The 16833-nt window shown below is 44.3% G+C and overlaps 1 protein-coding gene across 8 annotated transcripts in view; it reads right to left on the bottom strand.

The window, feature by feature from the left end:
* Window positions 1–16833, bottom strand: part of SGCD (sarcoglycan delta) — a 1017926-nt gene that overhangs the window by 321355 nt on the left and 679738 nt on the right. Inside the window, exon 1 of one of the 8 annotated variants that reach the window (XM_089682838.1) lies at window positions 6753–6917. The exons of 6 other annotated variants lie outside the window; for them this stretch is intronic. The gene's annotated coding sequence lies outside the window, so the exon portion shown is untranslated. Of the gene's footprint in view, window positions 1–1809; window positions 1851–6752; window positions 6918–16833 lie in introns of those variants that run through there. One more of the 8 variants, XM_089682839.1, reaches the window with a different exon arrangement.

Genomic DNA, 16833 nt, shown 5'->3' with positions numbered 1-16833 from the left:
ATCAACTTCCTGACCCCCAACCCTCCCCATGCCTATATATAAAGAGCATGAATCACTGATCCAAAAAAGTTGGATTAGTATTTGATTTATTTGTATATTTTTAAAATTTATTTCTAATGTATTTTTTCTTTGAAAATATATGTATGTGCGGTGATCAGTGACTTATAGCAGGACTGCTGAGGCGAGGTGAGCCAGACATTCGGCCCCCTCCGCTCTCCCGCCGTCTCCTGGGAACTTTCACAGATCCCAGAAGACTGCCGGACCAATTAGGAGACACGACTCGTGCATGCACAGTGGGCACCAGGCTGTCACAGCCTGGTGCCCACATTAGAGATGCCGACACCGTGGAGTAGAGAAGGAGAGAAGGGACGGCGTGGGTGAGAACATCGATGGACTCTGGGACCGGTAAGTGTGTGTTTATTAAAAGTCAGCAGCTACATTTTTTGTACCTTCTGACTTTTAATAAACACAAAAACGGCTGGAACTCTACTTTAACCATTAGCCGCCCGGCCTATAGCCGCTTGGCGGCGGCAAAAATGTGTTACCTTTCCGGTTGCACGCCATTTGGCGTCCTCCCGCACATGCGCAGTTCGCGCGGTTGCAGAGCCGCGCAGCTGTGCGATCTGTCACTGGCCGTGTACCTCGGACACGGCCGATGACAGATCTGAGTACCGGGTCTCTGTTGCCGGTGCCATGTGACCTGCTGTGACCAATCACAGCAGGTCACATGACAGTTGTATACAATGGATGGCTTCATTCATGCCATCCATTGTATACTAGTGCCTAGCTGTGAATGGTCACAGCAGGTCACATGCACATGTCATGTGATTAGCTGTGGCCAAATCACAGCTAAGTACAAAAAAAAAACCTGAATGAATCGATGCTTGTTTAAAATTGTGTAAAAAAAAAATACTGATCACTTCCCCAAAGTAGTAAAATGTTACTATGGCAACATTGTACTACTTTGGTCATAGTAAAATATGAAAAAAAAATCTTAAATTTTTTTTTAAAAAAATGTAATAAAAAATTAAAAATAATAAAAAAAATAAAAATAAAAATAAAAAAATATATATATATATTCATACTGTCACCAGTCAGTGTCCCTGTTCACCACCATGCTAGTTATATGATGACGCTGTACTGCACTGGTGACAGTATGTAAAAAAAAAAAATTGTGAAAATAATTTTTTAAATTTTTTAATTTTCCAAAAAATTATGACAAAAAAAATACAACTTCAAAAAACTTGCCATGCCTCTTATGAAGTACGTCGGACTGTCTACTTTGCAAAAAGGGGTCATTTGGGGGATATCTGTACTATTCTGACATTCTTGGACCTCAAGAAATTAGATTGGCTGTCAGTACTTCAGGATTGATCAATTTTCAGATCTATACCATAGTTTGTGAACTCTATAACTTTCCTACAAACTAAATAATACATCCTAATTTGGGTTATTTTCACCAAAGACATGTAGCAGAATACATCTCGGCCTAAATTTATGAAGAACAATTATTTATTTGTAAACTTTTATAACAGAAACAAAGAAAACCGTGTTTTTTTTGGCCTTTTTTTGTTAATTTAGCAAAAAATAAAAACCCCAGCGGTGATTAAATACCACCAAAAGAAAGCTCTAGTTGTGTGAAGAAAATTATAAAATTTTAATTTGGGTACAATGTTGTATGACCGCGCAATTGTCATTCAAAGTGTTAGAGCGCTGAAACCTGAAAAATGGCCTGGGCAGGAAGGTGTAAAATTGCCCGGTATTGAAATGGTTAAACCCCAAACCAAAATGTAATATATTGCAGCTTACCAATCACTAGCTGTGCTGGCTACCTCTGTTATCACCTGGTGATCTGGACAGTAAATAGGGTGCCCCCACTGTGGATGAAGGAGCGATAGAGCCACCATTAGACAGCAGCATTAGTTAGTTAATTAGATAGTTGCACTAGCAGATTTAGATACACTAACAAATTGAAGCCAAACTCCAGCTAATATCTTATAAGCAATTACACCAACAGTCTTGTTCCTTTTGGAATATAGGTTTTACATAAATAAAAGCTGATCGTTGTAAGCACCCTTGTTTGCGTTAAACAGGTTGTCCTGCTACATATGCAGGACAACCTGTTATGTTGAAAAACAACAGACTTACTGGCTAGATCACAAAGTAAAAATAAAGTAAAGCCTAAAAAAGAAAACAAATGCAGCCATCACATCTAAGAATTGTTAAGTTGCAATATAATAAATGTTTGCTTTTGAGTTGAATACGGCTTTACATCTATTAAGCTATGAGCCACATAGGAAGAGCATGGTTTTCAATGAGTTGGCTGACTCCAAGAGTGGCATTGTGAGAAGAAGCAGTAAAGCACAATCACTGTGTAGTACTGCAAGGCAGGGAGCCAAATATATAATCATCAAATATGCAAACAATAATAATATCACGCTATGGGAGTTTGCAAGGATGTATATTCAAGCAGCTGCTGATCCACCACCTTTATCTCGCTGAAACAGGGACATAAACATAAACCAATATCATATTTTAGTTTGGCGCTACAATACAACTCCCTCCTTCCTCCTTCAAGCATCCAAACAACATCTTACATGCTAAATACTCCAACAATGAAACAATAAAACTCCCATCAAGTGTAACCCCTTATGCTATGTCAATGTGTTTCTACATGTACTACAAAACACATCCCCTCTCCCAAGATGTTTCCAATATGATCACTGTATTACACTTCCTCCTCAATACCACAAATCAACAATATGATTAGTGGAATAATCAAAGAAAATATCCAAAAATGAAATTCGATGCTACATTATAAAATACAATGTGTGATGTCGTTAGCAAAGTGCTCTCAATAGTGAAAAACATAAACACACACTTATAATATAAAATGACTTGTACAGCACTTGGTTGTGCACCCCGGACCACTTTGCTAAGGACATCACGCATTGTATTTCATAATATATCATCGTATTTGCATTATAATATATAATCGTATTTTCATTTTTGCATATTTGCTTTGATTATTTCACTTATCATATTGTTGATTTATGGTATTGTTGGGGAAGTGTAATACAGCAATCATATTGAAAAAATCTAGGGAGTTGGAGGTGTTTTGTAGTACACATGTGGAAACACAGTGACATACAATAAAGGGTTACACTTAATGGAAATTTTATTGTTTCACTCTTGGAGTATCTTTAGACCAGCCTTTCTCAACCAGGGCGCCCAGGCACCTTGGGGTGCCTTAAGGCTTTTTCAGCCTTGGCAAAATGTCTAAACGTTGCACAAAACTTGTATACAAGCTAGCTGGTGGAAGAAGCCTGACTTTTAGTTACACAGAGCCACAGGTTTTCATTGTGCACCATTACGACCTTCTAGCCACCGGCATCCTGACAAACCAATGACATCATCAGTTGATAAGGAGGATGTCAGTTGCCTGCACAGCATCCTTGTTTGACCCTCCCCTGCCCCTCTTCATCAGTTCTGGGGTCACATTAGCTCAGTGATGGAGAAAAACACTGGAATACTAGTCAGGACCAATGTGCAAAAGTGTATTTGATGTGGAAGAATAAATCATCTCTAGCGTTGGGTGTCTTACATGTGTGGATGTTGCTGCATTATATACAGTTGTGACCAAAATTATTCAACCCCCACTGAAATTGAGTGTTTTGGCCAGTTTGACATTGCTTTTGATCATTCAGTCATCTTGCTTACATTTACATTAAAGAGGCACTTGTAGGTCAGACAAATATAACATAACAGTTATAATGAAATAACCACAAATGTCTTTTCTGTGCTCACAGCATTATCAGTTTTATTCAACCCCCAAGTGACATTCAATCTTAGTACTTAGTACAGCATCCTTTTACAGTTATAACAGCTTTTAAACGTGAAGCATAGCTTGACACAAGTGTCTTGCAGCGATCTACGGGTATCTTCGCCCATTCTTCATGGGCAAAGGCCTCCAGTTCAGTCACATTCTTAGGCTTGCGCACTGCAACTGCTTTCTTTAAGTCCCACCAGAGGTTCTCAATCGGATTTAAGTCTGGTGACTGCGATGGCCACTCCAAAATGTTCCAGCCTTTCCTCTGCAACCATGCTCTAGTGGACTTGGAGGTATGCTTGGGATCATTGTCCTGTTGAAAGGTCCAACGTCTCCCAAGCCTCAGGTGTGTGACGGACTGCATCACGTTTCCATCCAATATCTCCTGGTACTGAAGAGAATTCATGGTACCTTGCACACGCTGAAGCTTCCCTGTACCTGCAGAAGCAAAACAGCCCCAAAGCATGATTGACCCTCCACCATGCTTCACAGTAGGCAAGGTGTTCTTTTCATCATAGGCCTTGTTCTTCCTCCTCCAAACATAGCGTTGATCCATGGGCCCAAACAGTTCTAATTTTGTTTCATCAGTCCACAGAACACTATCCCACAACTTTTGTGGTTTGTCCACATGGCTTTTGGCATACTGCAGTCGACTCTTCTTATTCTTTGGAGACAGCAAGGGGGTACGCCTGGGAGTTCTGGCACGGAGGCCTTCATTACGCAGTGTGCGTCTTATTGTCTGGGCTGAAACTTCTGTACCCACATCTGACAAATCTTTTCTCAGTTCCTCAGCAGTCACACGGGGACTTCTCTCCACTCTACGCTTCAGGTAGCGCACAGCAGTCGAAGTCAGCATCTTCTTTCTGCCACGACCAGGTAGCGTTTCAACAGTGCCCTTTGCCTTGAATTTGCGAATGATGCTTCCTAAGGTGTCTCTTGGTATGTTTAACATCTTTGCAATCTTCTTATAGCCATTGCCCTTCCTGTGAAGAGAAATCACCTCTTCTCTTGTCTTCCTGGACCATTCTCTTGCCTTCACCATGTTTGTAACCACACCAGTAAATGTCTAGAAGGAGCTGAGTATCACAGTCATTTTAAAGCTGCCTAATTGGTGCTTATTATGCTTGATTGCTGCTCGGTGACATCCACAGGTGTTTTCAATACCTGATGGAAAGCACCTGTATGAACCTCTGTTCTTCAGAGTGGTAGTCTTTAAGGGGTTGAATAATTGTGGCAATGAAGAAACCACATAAGAACCATTTACTACTGTATTACATAAACAATTGATGTCATTTTAGTTGCATTTGGGTAGTTACAACGTCCTTGTAGGATTTGATTCTGAATACAATTCCAAATGTACACTATAGTCCCTAAACCCCTTTACAGCATTGGGGGTTGAATAATTTTGGTCACAACTGTAAAACTATTAGAATAGTCTTTTACATTTTAGAATGGGGTGCCACAGGACTGTCCATAATTTTAAAGGGTGCTGCAGGACTATCCATCATTGTAAAGAGTGCCATGGGACTGTCCATAGTTTTAAATGGTGCCACCGGACTGTCCGTGGTTTTAAAGGGTGCCTCAGGACTGTCAATAATTTTAAAGGGTGCCACCGGACTGTCCATAATTTTAAAGGGTGCCTCGAGACTGTCCAAAATTTTAAAGGGTGCCTCGGGACTGTCTATAATTTTAAAGGGTGCCTCGGGACTGTCCATAATTTTAAAGGGTGCCACAGGACTGTCCATAATTTTAAAGGGTGCCTCGGGACTGTTCATAATTTTAAAGTGTGCCTCGGGACTGTCTATAATTTTAAAGGGTGCCACCGGACTGTCCATAATTTTAAAGGGTGCCACGGGACTGTCCATAATTTTAAAGGGTGCCTCGGGACTTTTAAAGGGTGCCACGGGACTGTACATAATTTTAGAGGGTGCCTCGGGACTGTCTATAATTTTAAAGGGTGCCTCAGGACTGTCCATAATTTTAAAGGGTGCCTCGGGACTGTCCTTAATTTTAATGGGTGTCTCAGAACTGTCCATAACTTTAAAGGGTGCCTCAGAACTGTCCATAATTTTAAAGGGTGTCTCAGAACTGTCCATAATTTTAAAGAATGTCTCAGAACTGTCCATAATTGTAAAGGGTGCCTCAGGACTGTCCATAATTTTAAAGGTTGCCATGGGACTATCCATAATTTTAAAAGGTGCCTCGAGACTGTCCATAATTTTAGAGGGTGCCTCAGGACTGTCCATAATTTTAGAGGGTGCCTTGAAATTGTCCATAATTTTAAAGGTGCTTTGATCGAAAAAAGATTGAGAAACACTGCTTTAGACACTTGAAGGAGGGAGGTGTATTGTAGCGTCACACTAAACTATATGATATTAATCAGCAAATACGGATGCCCTATATACATATTATTAACAGGAACATTTTTTTGTTAATCACACATTGAAAGGTTTGCATTGCACTGCAATATGTCATTTAAATCTACGAAAGTAATGAAAACAGATAACACTGTATTTAAAGCTAGCAAAGAATATCAACAGGTGACAAGGACTAAAGAGGACATGAAAATCTATGGTACAGTTGTTCGGCACAGAAACCCGGAATAGTTCAGCAGACAGCAATATATCTTCCAGGGACAACCCTTCAGAAATGCCAGTAGGAACCAGGCAACGCAGGCGACTATAGATTTAATAGCATGGTTGAAAACGCCGAACATTTCTAGAGAGAAATCTTCAAAACTTAGCTTGGTCCATGGCAATCAGGGACAACTACTATCTGTGCTTAGAACAACAAGGCCTACAATGCACGGTGTGCATGTGAAAAAAGCACTGCATTCCCGATAATATAAGAGCCAGGCTAAGAGAGCTTACTCTGGCTTCCTACAAGGCTGTGCTGTGTGTACAAGTATATATTTAGACCTTACCTTTCAGGATCCGGACATAAACAAATACTCCGCCAACACAGCAGAGGGGAAGAAGCCTCACACACTTTGCCTGGACCCAGCCGGCAAGGCCTGAGCTCTGAAGCTTGCTCTGCCTGTCTCACATTTTCCAGTTAGAAACTTGCAGCCAAGACCCTGCCCAGCCCCAAAGAATTTCCTGGATAGCTCTCCCTCTATTGAAGCCTGGCCGCCTATGTGTTAGAGGAACGCACTGCCAGCATCTGCTGCTTCTCCTGGTCTCAGATCCCCGGAATAAAGTGGCCGAACACATGCTTTACATTACCAGGCTTCCTGTATTGCCTTCTGATAGCCAAGAGGGCCTGGTTCAGTGCTAACTGGAATGAAACCGATAAGATGAGCCACAAGCTGCCAACGCTCACAGCCAAATCTGAGCAAAATGCAAAATATTTTCACGTGAATCTAGCATCAGATGTGTCATTTCATATTAAACGCAAGCATGTTAGGTAAATACGGAGATGTAACACTTCCCGGTAACTATTACCTCCCACAGAGATCACAATACTACCCACGGACAATGCCGACATTTGATTTTTTTTCAAGACCATCCGTATCTACTCCCTGCACTGGCTCAAAGGTTCCACAATCATGTAAAACCTGGTGTATGTGCATGGCAAATGTTCCATCCTGCAACTGGTCGGAAAGGAACATCAAATTGACTCTACCATCCATTAGAAAATTGAACAAAAATTCCCAAAAGGAAAAATTTTGGACAAAATTCTACTGGTGTATGGCCAGCTTTAGATATTGTGAGCTTGCCTGTTTACACGACTAAATAACATTAGACAAGCCATAGATGATGCGATTTTCTTTCCTGCAAGCACGGAAATCCGACAGATTGGTTGTACTACAGTCGATCCATGGATTGACTTCGGTACAACCAGCCTTCCCACAGACGGATCAAATCTCAACCAGTCCCTGCTGAACCGGCTGAGATTCTATCCATCTATGGCAGCATGGGCAGCACAGTGGCTAAATGGTTAGCACTTCCGCCTGGCAGTACTAGGGTCGTTGGTTTGAATCCCAACCACGGCACCACCTGCGTAAATTGAAGGTGCTATATACCTGAAATAAATAAATAAATATGGCTGGCTTAAAGTAGAACTATAGGCAAAACTTTTTTTCATTTTGGATAGAGCAAGGGAGGGTTATAACCCATCAGATTTTTTTTTTTTGCCATCTGTGTCCCATTGCGAAGATTTCCCTTCACTTCCTGTCCCATAGCGAAACAGGAAGTGAGAGAAAACCCCTGGAAATTAAGGGAATTCCTTGAGGACCCCCATGTCACTAGAACCAGTGTCCCCATTGGAAGATGTCCCATCTATTACTTTTCTAGAGACAACCCAAAATTTGGAATTTTCTTTTACTTTCACTTTCAATGATAATGGTAAACAGGACAAATAGAGAGGGCGACTCTCCGTAAGTGGGGTACAGACAGCAATTAAAACTGACAGGTGTTCTAATCCATGTCCACTCTATCCAAAACTAAAAAAAAAATGTTTTGCCTTTAGTTATACTGTAAGTTCAAAATACACACACGGCAAAATGAGTCAAAGAAGATGTCATCCCTGCAAGGAGAGGAGAGAAAGCCGTGGGGATTTGAAATCCTGCAGCTTTCTCTCCTCTCCTACAGCTGAGAATCTGGCGCACTGCCGCGGCTTTCTCTCCCCTCCTACAGTTGAGAATCTGGCGCACTGCCGCTGCTTTCTCTCCTCTCCCACAGCTGAGAATCTGCCGCACTGCCGCTGCTTTCTCTCCTCTCCTACAGCTGATAATCTGCCGCACTGCCACTGCCTTCTCTCCTCTCCTACACCTGAGAATCTGGCACACTGCCGCGGCTTTCTCTCCTCTCCTACAGCTGAGAATCTGATGCACTGCCGCTGCTTTCTCTCCTCTCCTACAGCTGATAATCTGGCGCACTGCCACGGCTTTCTCTCCTCTTCTACAGCTGAGAATCTGGCGCACTGCCGCGGCTTTCTCTCCTCTCCTACAGCTGAGAATCTGGCGCACTGCCGCGACTTTCTCTCCTCTCCTACACCTGAGAATCTGGCGCACTGCCGCGGCTTTCTCTCCTCTCCTACAGCTGAGAATCTGACGCACTGCCGCTGCTTTCTCTCCTCTCCTACAGCTGATAATCTGGCGCACTGCCGCTGCTTTCTCTCCTCTCCTACAGCTGATAATCTGGCGCACTGCCACGGCTTTCTCTCCTCTCCTACAGCTGAGAATCTGGCGCACTGCCGCGGCTTTCTCTCCTCTCCTACAGCTGAGAATCTGGCGCACTGCCACGACTTTCTCTCCTATACCTGAGAATCTGGCGCACTGCCACGACTTTCTCTCCTCTCCTATACCTGAGAATCTGGCGCACTGCCGCGGCTTTCTCTCCTCTCCTACAGCTGAGAATCTGGTGCACTGCCGCGACTTTCTCTCCTCTCCTACAGCTGAGAATCTGGCGCACTGCCACGGCTTTCTCTCCTCTCCTATACCTGAGAATCTGGTGCACTGCTGCTGCTTTCTCTCCTCTCCTGCAGCTGAGAATCTGGCGCACTGCCGCAGCTTTCTCTCCTCTCCTACAGCTGAGAATCTGGCGCACTGCCGCAGCTTTCTCTCCTCTCCTACACCTGAGAATCTGGCGCACTGCCGTGGCTTTCTCTCCTCTCCTACAGCTGAGAATCTGGCGCACTGCCGCGTCTTTCTCTTCTCTCCTCTCCTACAGCTGAGAATCAGGAGCATCTGCCTCCATCCTCCGATGGCCGACAACAAGGTATACATCCCCACAAGACCCTCGCTCCCACTCTATGCTCAGTATGGGATTGGTGCAGGAAGGTTTCCAGCACCGCTCCTGTGTGAACTCATGACAAGCCTGGGTTCACACAGGAGTGTGAATTGCATTCCTGTTCAAATTGCATGCTATTCTTTGCAGTGCAATTTGTGTCCATACATTTTGTATTGACGCAAATCGCACCAAAAAGTATCGGTACTTGGTATCGTCGGGTACTTGATGGAAAGTATCGGTACTCGGCGATCAAAAAATGGTGTCGGTGCATCCCTAGTGGGAAGGATTCAGCAAAATAGGCAGCACTGTCCATACATAAGGCAGTTGCTGGGACTAGGCAAGGCCAGGTGCTGACTGACAATCCGGGCTTGTGGATCAGCAGTGACAAGGCTGACAGCTGCATCCCCTGCAACATCTACTTATTCCACTGCACAGCGTACATGAGAGTGGCAACTCTGCTCTGATTCAGAAGCAGTGCAGCATTGTTGCCAAACCATCACAGAAGCTACATTAGGTTGACTTTACTGGCAGGTTCAACAGGTATCTGTGGAACATTGCAGGGGGAATAATACATACTGTAACGACACGTGCATTTATAATTAAATACTCTGGCACATTTTTTTAATGGTGGTCCATAGTTCTACTTATAATATATAAATATATGCTGCAGAAGACAGGAGAATTAATGGAAACATGTTGTTTTCCCTGAGTGGGAAAAGCTCAGGTTTGCTTTAAAATTAAAGACAGTCTAAAAGCAAACAGCTTCTGCTGTGCTCTATCTTTAGAAAACCCATACTGGGTGTATGACACGAAATGTTTATTTGTAAAATACAAATTTTTGTACAAATTGTAACAAAGATATGAAGCACACGTTTAAAACATATACATGTAAAAAAAAAAAAGATTGACTAGAACCATCATAGTGTTTTTTTTTTTTGTGAAAGAAACTTCGTACTTTCATTCCATTTCATTCCTATTGTATCAGTTTTTTTCCTAGATGCTTTTTTCAAAGATCATTGCATGGATTTAAAATAGAAAGAATGAAATTGTTCAACTGCTTTCCATTGTCTGTAAAAGATGGAACCAGCAGGATCTATCATGTATGCAGTATGCTACAGATTTAAAACAAGACAGACAACATAAAGGAATAAATACATAATGCTAATGATTATCTGCACACACAGGCAAGTAAAAAGAGAGCTGTGGGGTGCTTTAGTTTCATTTTCAATTTCATAGAAAAATATAATTAAGAATAAAATCAGATGAAAAAAAAAGATGTAGTCCATTTTTAAAAATGTTTCCTCTACGTGCGCTTTAAGAAACAGTATAGAATACAATATTACTAGAGATGAGCGAATCGAAGTATCCGAAGTGGAATTCGAGTCGAATATCGGAAAAATTTCGATTCGTGCCGAATCCGAAAAACAGCCTAATTCGGACGCGCGAATCGAAATTTTTCCGAAAATGGCGGCTGACATGTGCGGCGACGGAGCGGGGATGTCGGGGAAGGCGCGCAGACAAGGCGCGCTGCCCCATAATGCATTCCTCAACGACATGTGATCGCATCAGCCAATCAGCAGCCAGCCAGCCAGCACTGTGTAATGGTCGAGGTATATATAGCGGCCATTTTGGAAATCTTCATTTGCCTGCAGTCATTGAACAGAGGCAGACCGCTCTGTACTAGGGACAGGGACAGAGTTAGGGCCACAGAAACGAGAATTGGGGACAGAGAGAAGTTACTTAGGGACAGAGAACCATTACTCAGGGACACAGACTTGTTAATGAGGGCCACAGAATCGTTATTTAGGGACAAAGAAACGCTAGTTAGGGCCACAGAATTCATACTCAGGGACAGACAGAATTGTTACTCAGTGCCAGAGAATTGTTACTTAGGGCCACAGAAACGTTATTAGGGCCACAGAATTTTTACTCAGGGACAGACAGAATTGTTACTGAGTGCCAGAGAATTGTTACTCAGGGACAGACAGAATTGTTACTGAGTGCCAGAGAATTCTTACTCAGGGCCACAGAATTCATTCTCAGGGACAGACAGAATTGTTACTCAGGGACAGACAGAATTGTTACTGAGTGCCAGAGAATTGTTACTCAGGGACAGACAGAATTGTTACTGAGTGCCAGAGAATTGTTACTCAGGGACAGACAGAATTGTTACTGAGTGCCAGAGAATTGTTACTCAGGGACAGACAGAATTGTTACTGAGTGCCAGAGAATTGTTACTCTCACAGACACAAAATTGTTACTTGCACAGACACAGAATTGTTACTTGCACAGACACACAATTGTTACTCAGGGCCACTGAATTCATACTCAGGGACAGACAGAATTGTTACTGAGTGCCAGAGAATTCTTACTCAGGGCCACAGAATTCATACTCAGGGACAGACAGAATTGTTACTCAGGGACAGACAGAATTGTTACTGAGTGCCAGAGAATTGTTACTCAGGGACAGACAGAATTGTTACTGAGTGCCAGAGAATTCTTACTCAGGGACAGACAGAATTGTTACTGAGTGCCAGAGAATTGTTACTCTCACAGACACAAAATTGTTACTTGCACAGACACAGAATTGTTACTCGCACAGAGACAGAATTGTTACTCAGGGCCACAGAATTCATACTCAGGGACAGACAGAATTGTTACTGAGTGCCAGAGAATTGTTACTCAGGGACAGACAGAATTGTTACTGAGTGCCAGAGAATTGTTACTCTCACAGACACAAAATTGTTACTTGCACAGACACAGAATTGTTACTTGCACAGACACACAATTGTTACTCAGGGCCACAGAATTCATACTCAGGGACAGACAGAATTGTTACTGAGTGCCAGAGAATTCTTACTCAGGGCCACAGAATTCATACTCAGGGACAGACAGAATTGTTACTCAGGGACAGACAGAATTGTTACTGAGTGCCAGAGAATTGTTACTCAGGGACAGACAGAATTGTTACTGAGTGCCAGAGAATTGTTACTCTCACAGACACAAAATTGTTACTTGCACAGACACAGAATTGTTACTTGCACAGACACACAATTGTTACTCAGGGCCACAGAATTCATACTCAGGGACAGACAGAATTGTTACTGAGTGCCAGAGAATTGTTACTCAGGGACAGACAGAATTGTTACTGAGTGCCAGAGAATTCTTACTCAGGGCCACAGAATTCATTCTCAGGGACAGACAGAATTGTTACTCAGGGACAGACAGAATTGTTACTGAGTGCCAGAGAATTGTTACTCAGGGACAGACAGAATTGTTACTGAGTGCCAGAGAATTGTTACTCAGGGACAGACAGAATTGTTACTGAGTGCCAGAGAATTGTTACTCAGGGACAGACAGAATTGTTACTGAGTGCCAGAGAATTGTTACTCTCACAGACACAAAATTGTTACTTGCACAGACACAGAATTGTTACTTGCACAGACACACAATTGTTACTCAGGGCCACAGAATTCATACTCAGGGACAGACAGAATTGTTACTGAGTGCCAGAGAATTCTTACTCAGGGCCACAGAATTCATACTCAGGGACAGACAGAATTGTTACTCAGGGACAGACAGAATTGTTACTGAGTGCCAGAGAATTGTTACTCAGGGACAGACAGAATTGTTACTGAGTGCCAGAGAATTCTTACTCAGGGACAGACAGAATTGTTACTGAGTGCCAGAGAATTGTTACTCTCACAGACACAAAATTGTTACTTGCACAGACACAGAATTGTTACTCGCACAGAGACAGAATTGTTACTCGCACAGAGACAGAATTGTTACTCAGGGCCACAGAATTCATACTCAGGGACAGACAGAATTGTTACTGAGTGCCAGAGAATTGTTACTCAGGGACAGACAGAATTGTTACTGAGTGCCAGAGAATTGTTACTCTCACAGACACAAAATTGTTACTTGCACAGACACAGAATTGTTACTTGCACAGACACACAATTGTTACTCAGGGCCACAGAATTCATACTCAGGGACAGACAGAATTGTTACTGAGTGCCAGAGAATTCTTACTCAGGGCCACAGAATTCATACTCAGGGACAGACAGAATTGTTACTCAGGGACAGACAGAATTGTTACTGAGTGCCAGAGAATTGTTACTCAGGGACAGACAGAATTGTTACTGAGTGCCAGAGAATTGTTACTCTCACAGACACAAAATTGTTACTTGCACAGACACAGAATTGTTACTTGCACAGACACACAATTGTTACTCAGGGCCACAGAATTCATACTCAGGGACAGACAGAATTGTTACTGAGTGCCAGAGAATTGTTACTCAGGGACAGACAGAATTGTTACTGAGTGCCAGAGAATTGTTACTCTCACAGACACAAAATTGTTACTTGCACAGACACAGAATTGTTACTCGCACAGAGACAGAATTGTTACTCAGGGCCACAGAATTCATACTCAGGGACAGACAGAATTGTTACTGAGTGCCAGAGAATTGTTACTCAGGGAAGACAGAATTGTTACTGAGTGCCAGAGAATTGTTACTCAGGGACAGACAGAATTGTTACTGAGTGCCAGAGAATTGTTACTCTCACAGACACAAAATTGTTACTTGCACAGACACAGAATTGTTACTCGCACAGAGACAGAATTGTTACTCAGGGCCACAGAATTCATACTCAGGGACAGACAGAATTGTTACTGAGTGCCAGAGAATTGTTACTCAGGGACAGACAGAATTGTTACTGAGTGCCAGAGAATTGTTACTCTCACAGACACAAAATTGTTACTTGCACAGACACAGAATTGTTACTTGCACAGACACACAATTGTTACTGAGTGCCAGAGAATTGTTACTCAGGGACAGACAGAATTGTTACTGAGTGCCAGAGAATTGTTACTCAGGGACAGACAGAATTGTTACTGAGTGCCAGAGAATTGTTACTCAGGGACAGACAGAATTGTTACTGAGTGCCAGAGAATTGTTACTCGCACAGACACAAAATTGTTACTTGCACAGACACAAAATTGTTACTTGCACAGACACAGAATTGTTACTCGCGCAGACACAGAATTGTTACTCAGGGCCACAGAATTCATACTCAGGGACAGACAGAATTGTTACTGAGTGCCAGAGAATTGTTACTCAGGGACAGACAGAATTGTTACTGAGTGCCAGAGAATTGTTACTCAGGGACAGACAGAATTGTTACTGAGTGCCAGAGAATTGTTACTCAGGGACAGACAGAATTGTTACTGAGTGCCAGAGAATTGTTACTCGCACAGACACAAAATTGTTACTTGCACAGACACAGAATTGTTACTCGCACAGACACAGAATTGTTACTCGCACAGACACAGAATTGTTACTCAGGGCCACAGAATTCATACTCAGGGACAGACAGAATTGTTACTGAGTGCCAGAGAATTGTTACTCAGGGACACCTAATCGTTGAATTAAATAGTATGTCAGACAACATGCAGAGGAGTGGCAGAGGAGGCAATGTTTTAGGAGCGAGCAGACGTGGCAGCAGAGGAAGGGGTCGAGGCAGCAGTATTCGCAGCCAGAGGCCAGTGCTCCCGGTGTCATCCAGCGGTCGTGTCTCCACCGACAACCCTGCCGTCATTGATTGGTTGGCTCGGTCGTCTTCCTCTTCCCAGGTCACCTCTGACACCTACAGCCAACGGTCGGTGGGTACGTCAGACACAACCGTTAGTTGGCATGGCCCGGGACCAAGCCCACTGAAATCACGTGTCCTCTACCTGCCCCTGTCCTTTGCTGTTCCCTCACCAAGCGAAGTATCGCATGCTGTGGGCTCAGCCCCACTGTACAGTGAGGAAGAGCTAACAGAGGGCGGTCAGGAACGGGGGGAGACATCGGCCTTTTCAGCAGCCAAGCGAACAAGTACTGGCGAGGAGAGTGGCTCGGTAGCCGGTCTAGAGACAGGTCTGTCTCCTGACCCAGACGCAGCCGAGGGGGCTAGTAGTGAGGCGGAGACCCTACTTGATGATGAGGAGGTTGATCGCACTTGGCAGCCTCGTCGTCATCAGGCAATTTCTTCCGCATCATCAGGAGAAGAGGGTGGCAGCTTGGCAGCGAGCAAAACAGTCGGTGGGTTGCCCAGGAGACAGCAGCAGGGTCGCATCAGTGTCAGTGGAGCCAAACGTCCACGGAGTAGAGCACCAGCTCCACTGCAGCCTACCACCACGGCCAGTAGTGGTGCCGGTGCGCACGGAGGAAGTAGCAGTCAGCCAGTGAAGAGTAGCGGGGGCAAAGTTTCCTACTCGGTGGTGTGGCAATTTTTCCTCAAGCCGCCCGAGGAAGTAAATGTAGCCGTATGTCGACTATGTGGCCAGAAATGCAAGCGTGGCCAGGGGGCCCATGTTGGGACTACAGCGTTGCGTCAGCATATGCAGCGTCACCATTCGGTGGCCTGGGAAAACCGTGATAAACATACGGCGGTTCTGCCTGCCCCAGCCCCCGCTCCATCACCCGCTCCGTTACTTGCTCCGTCACCCGACGTCGTCAATCGCCCTCTATCAGCCAGTCAAGGCTCCAACACCTCTGCTGAGGGGAGTTGTCGCTCATTGGCATCTTCCGCTCGTTCAGATGCTCCTTCTCCTGCTACTCCTCTTCTCGGATTCCGTCAACAGTCTTTCTTGGAATCCGTATCCAAGAGACAACAGTTTGCGAGCACGCACCCGACGGTGCAAAAGCTGAACGTCCTCCTGTCCAAGTTGCTGGTGCTGCAGTCCCTCCCTTTCCAACTGGTGGACTCAGCACCTTTCCGAGAAATGATGGCTTGTGCCGCGCCGCGGTGGAGAGTGCCAAGCCGTCATTTCTTTGCCCAAAAGGCAGTGCCAGCCCTGCATTCACATGTAGAAGAGATGGTGGGCCAGTCTTTGAGCATGTCGGTCTCTGCCAAAGTGCACGGCAGCGCCGACGTGTGGAGCTGTAACTACGGTCAGGGACAGTACATGTCATTTACGGCCCACTGGGTGAACGTGGTGCCGGCACAGCCGCACCAGCAACTTGGACAGGTCACGACGCTTTTGCCTCCACGTTTGCACGTCCTTGGTCCAGCAAGCATGTCCGCCTCTACCACCTCTTTTTCCGCCGTGTCCTCAGCCGCCACCCCCGTGCCAAGTCCCATTACCCGACCGGCATATCACATGTGCAGGGCGCAACGGTGTCACGCTGTGCTGCACCTGGTATGCCTTGGCGAACGTAGTCACACAGGGGAGGAACTGCTGAGTGTAATGAACAGAGAAATCGACAGATGGCTGTCTCCGCG

This window comes from Staurois parvus, unplaced genomic scaffold, assembly GCF_062004578.1.
Source record: "Staurois parvus isolate SC_StPar_1 unplaced genomic scaffold, SC_StPar_1.0 ptg000298l, whole genome shotgun sequence".
Lineage (NCBI taxonomy): Eukaryota > Metazoa > Chordata > Amphibia > Anura > Ranidae > Staurois > Staurois parvus.
This window is presented reverse-complemented; position numbering and strand designations above follow the sequence as displayed.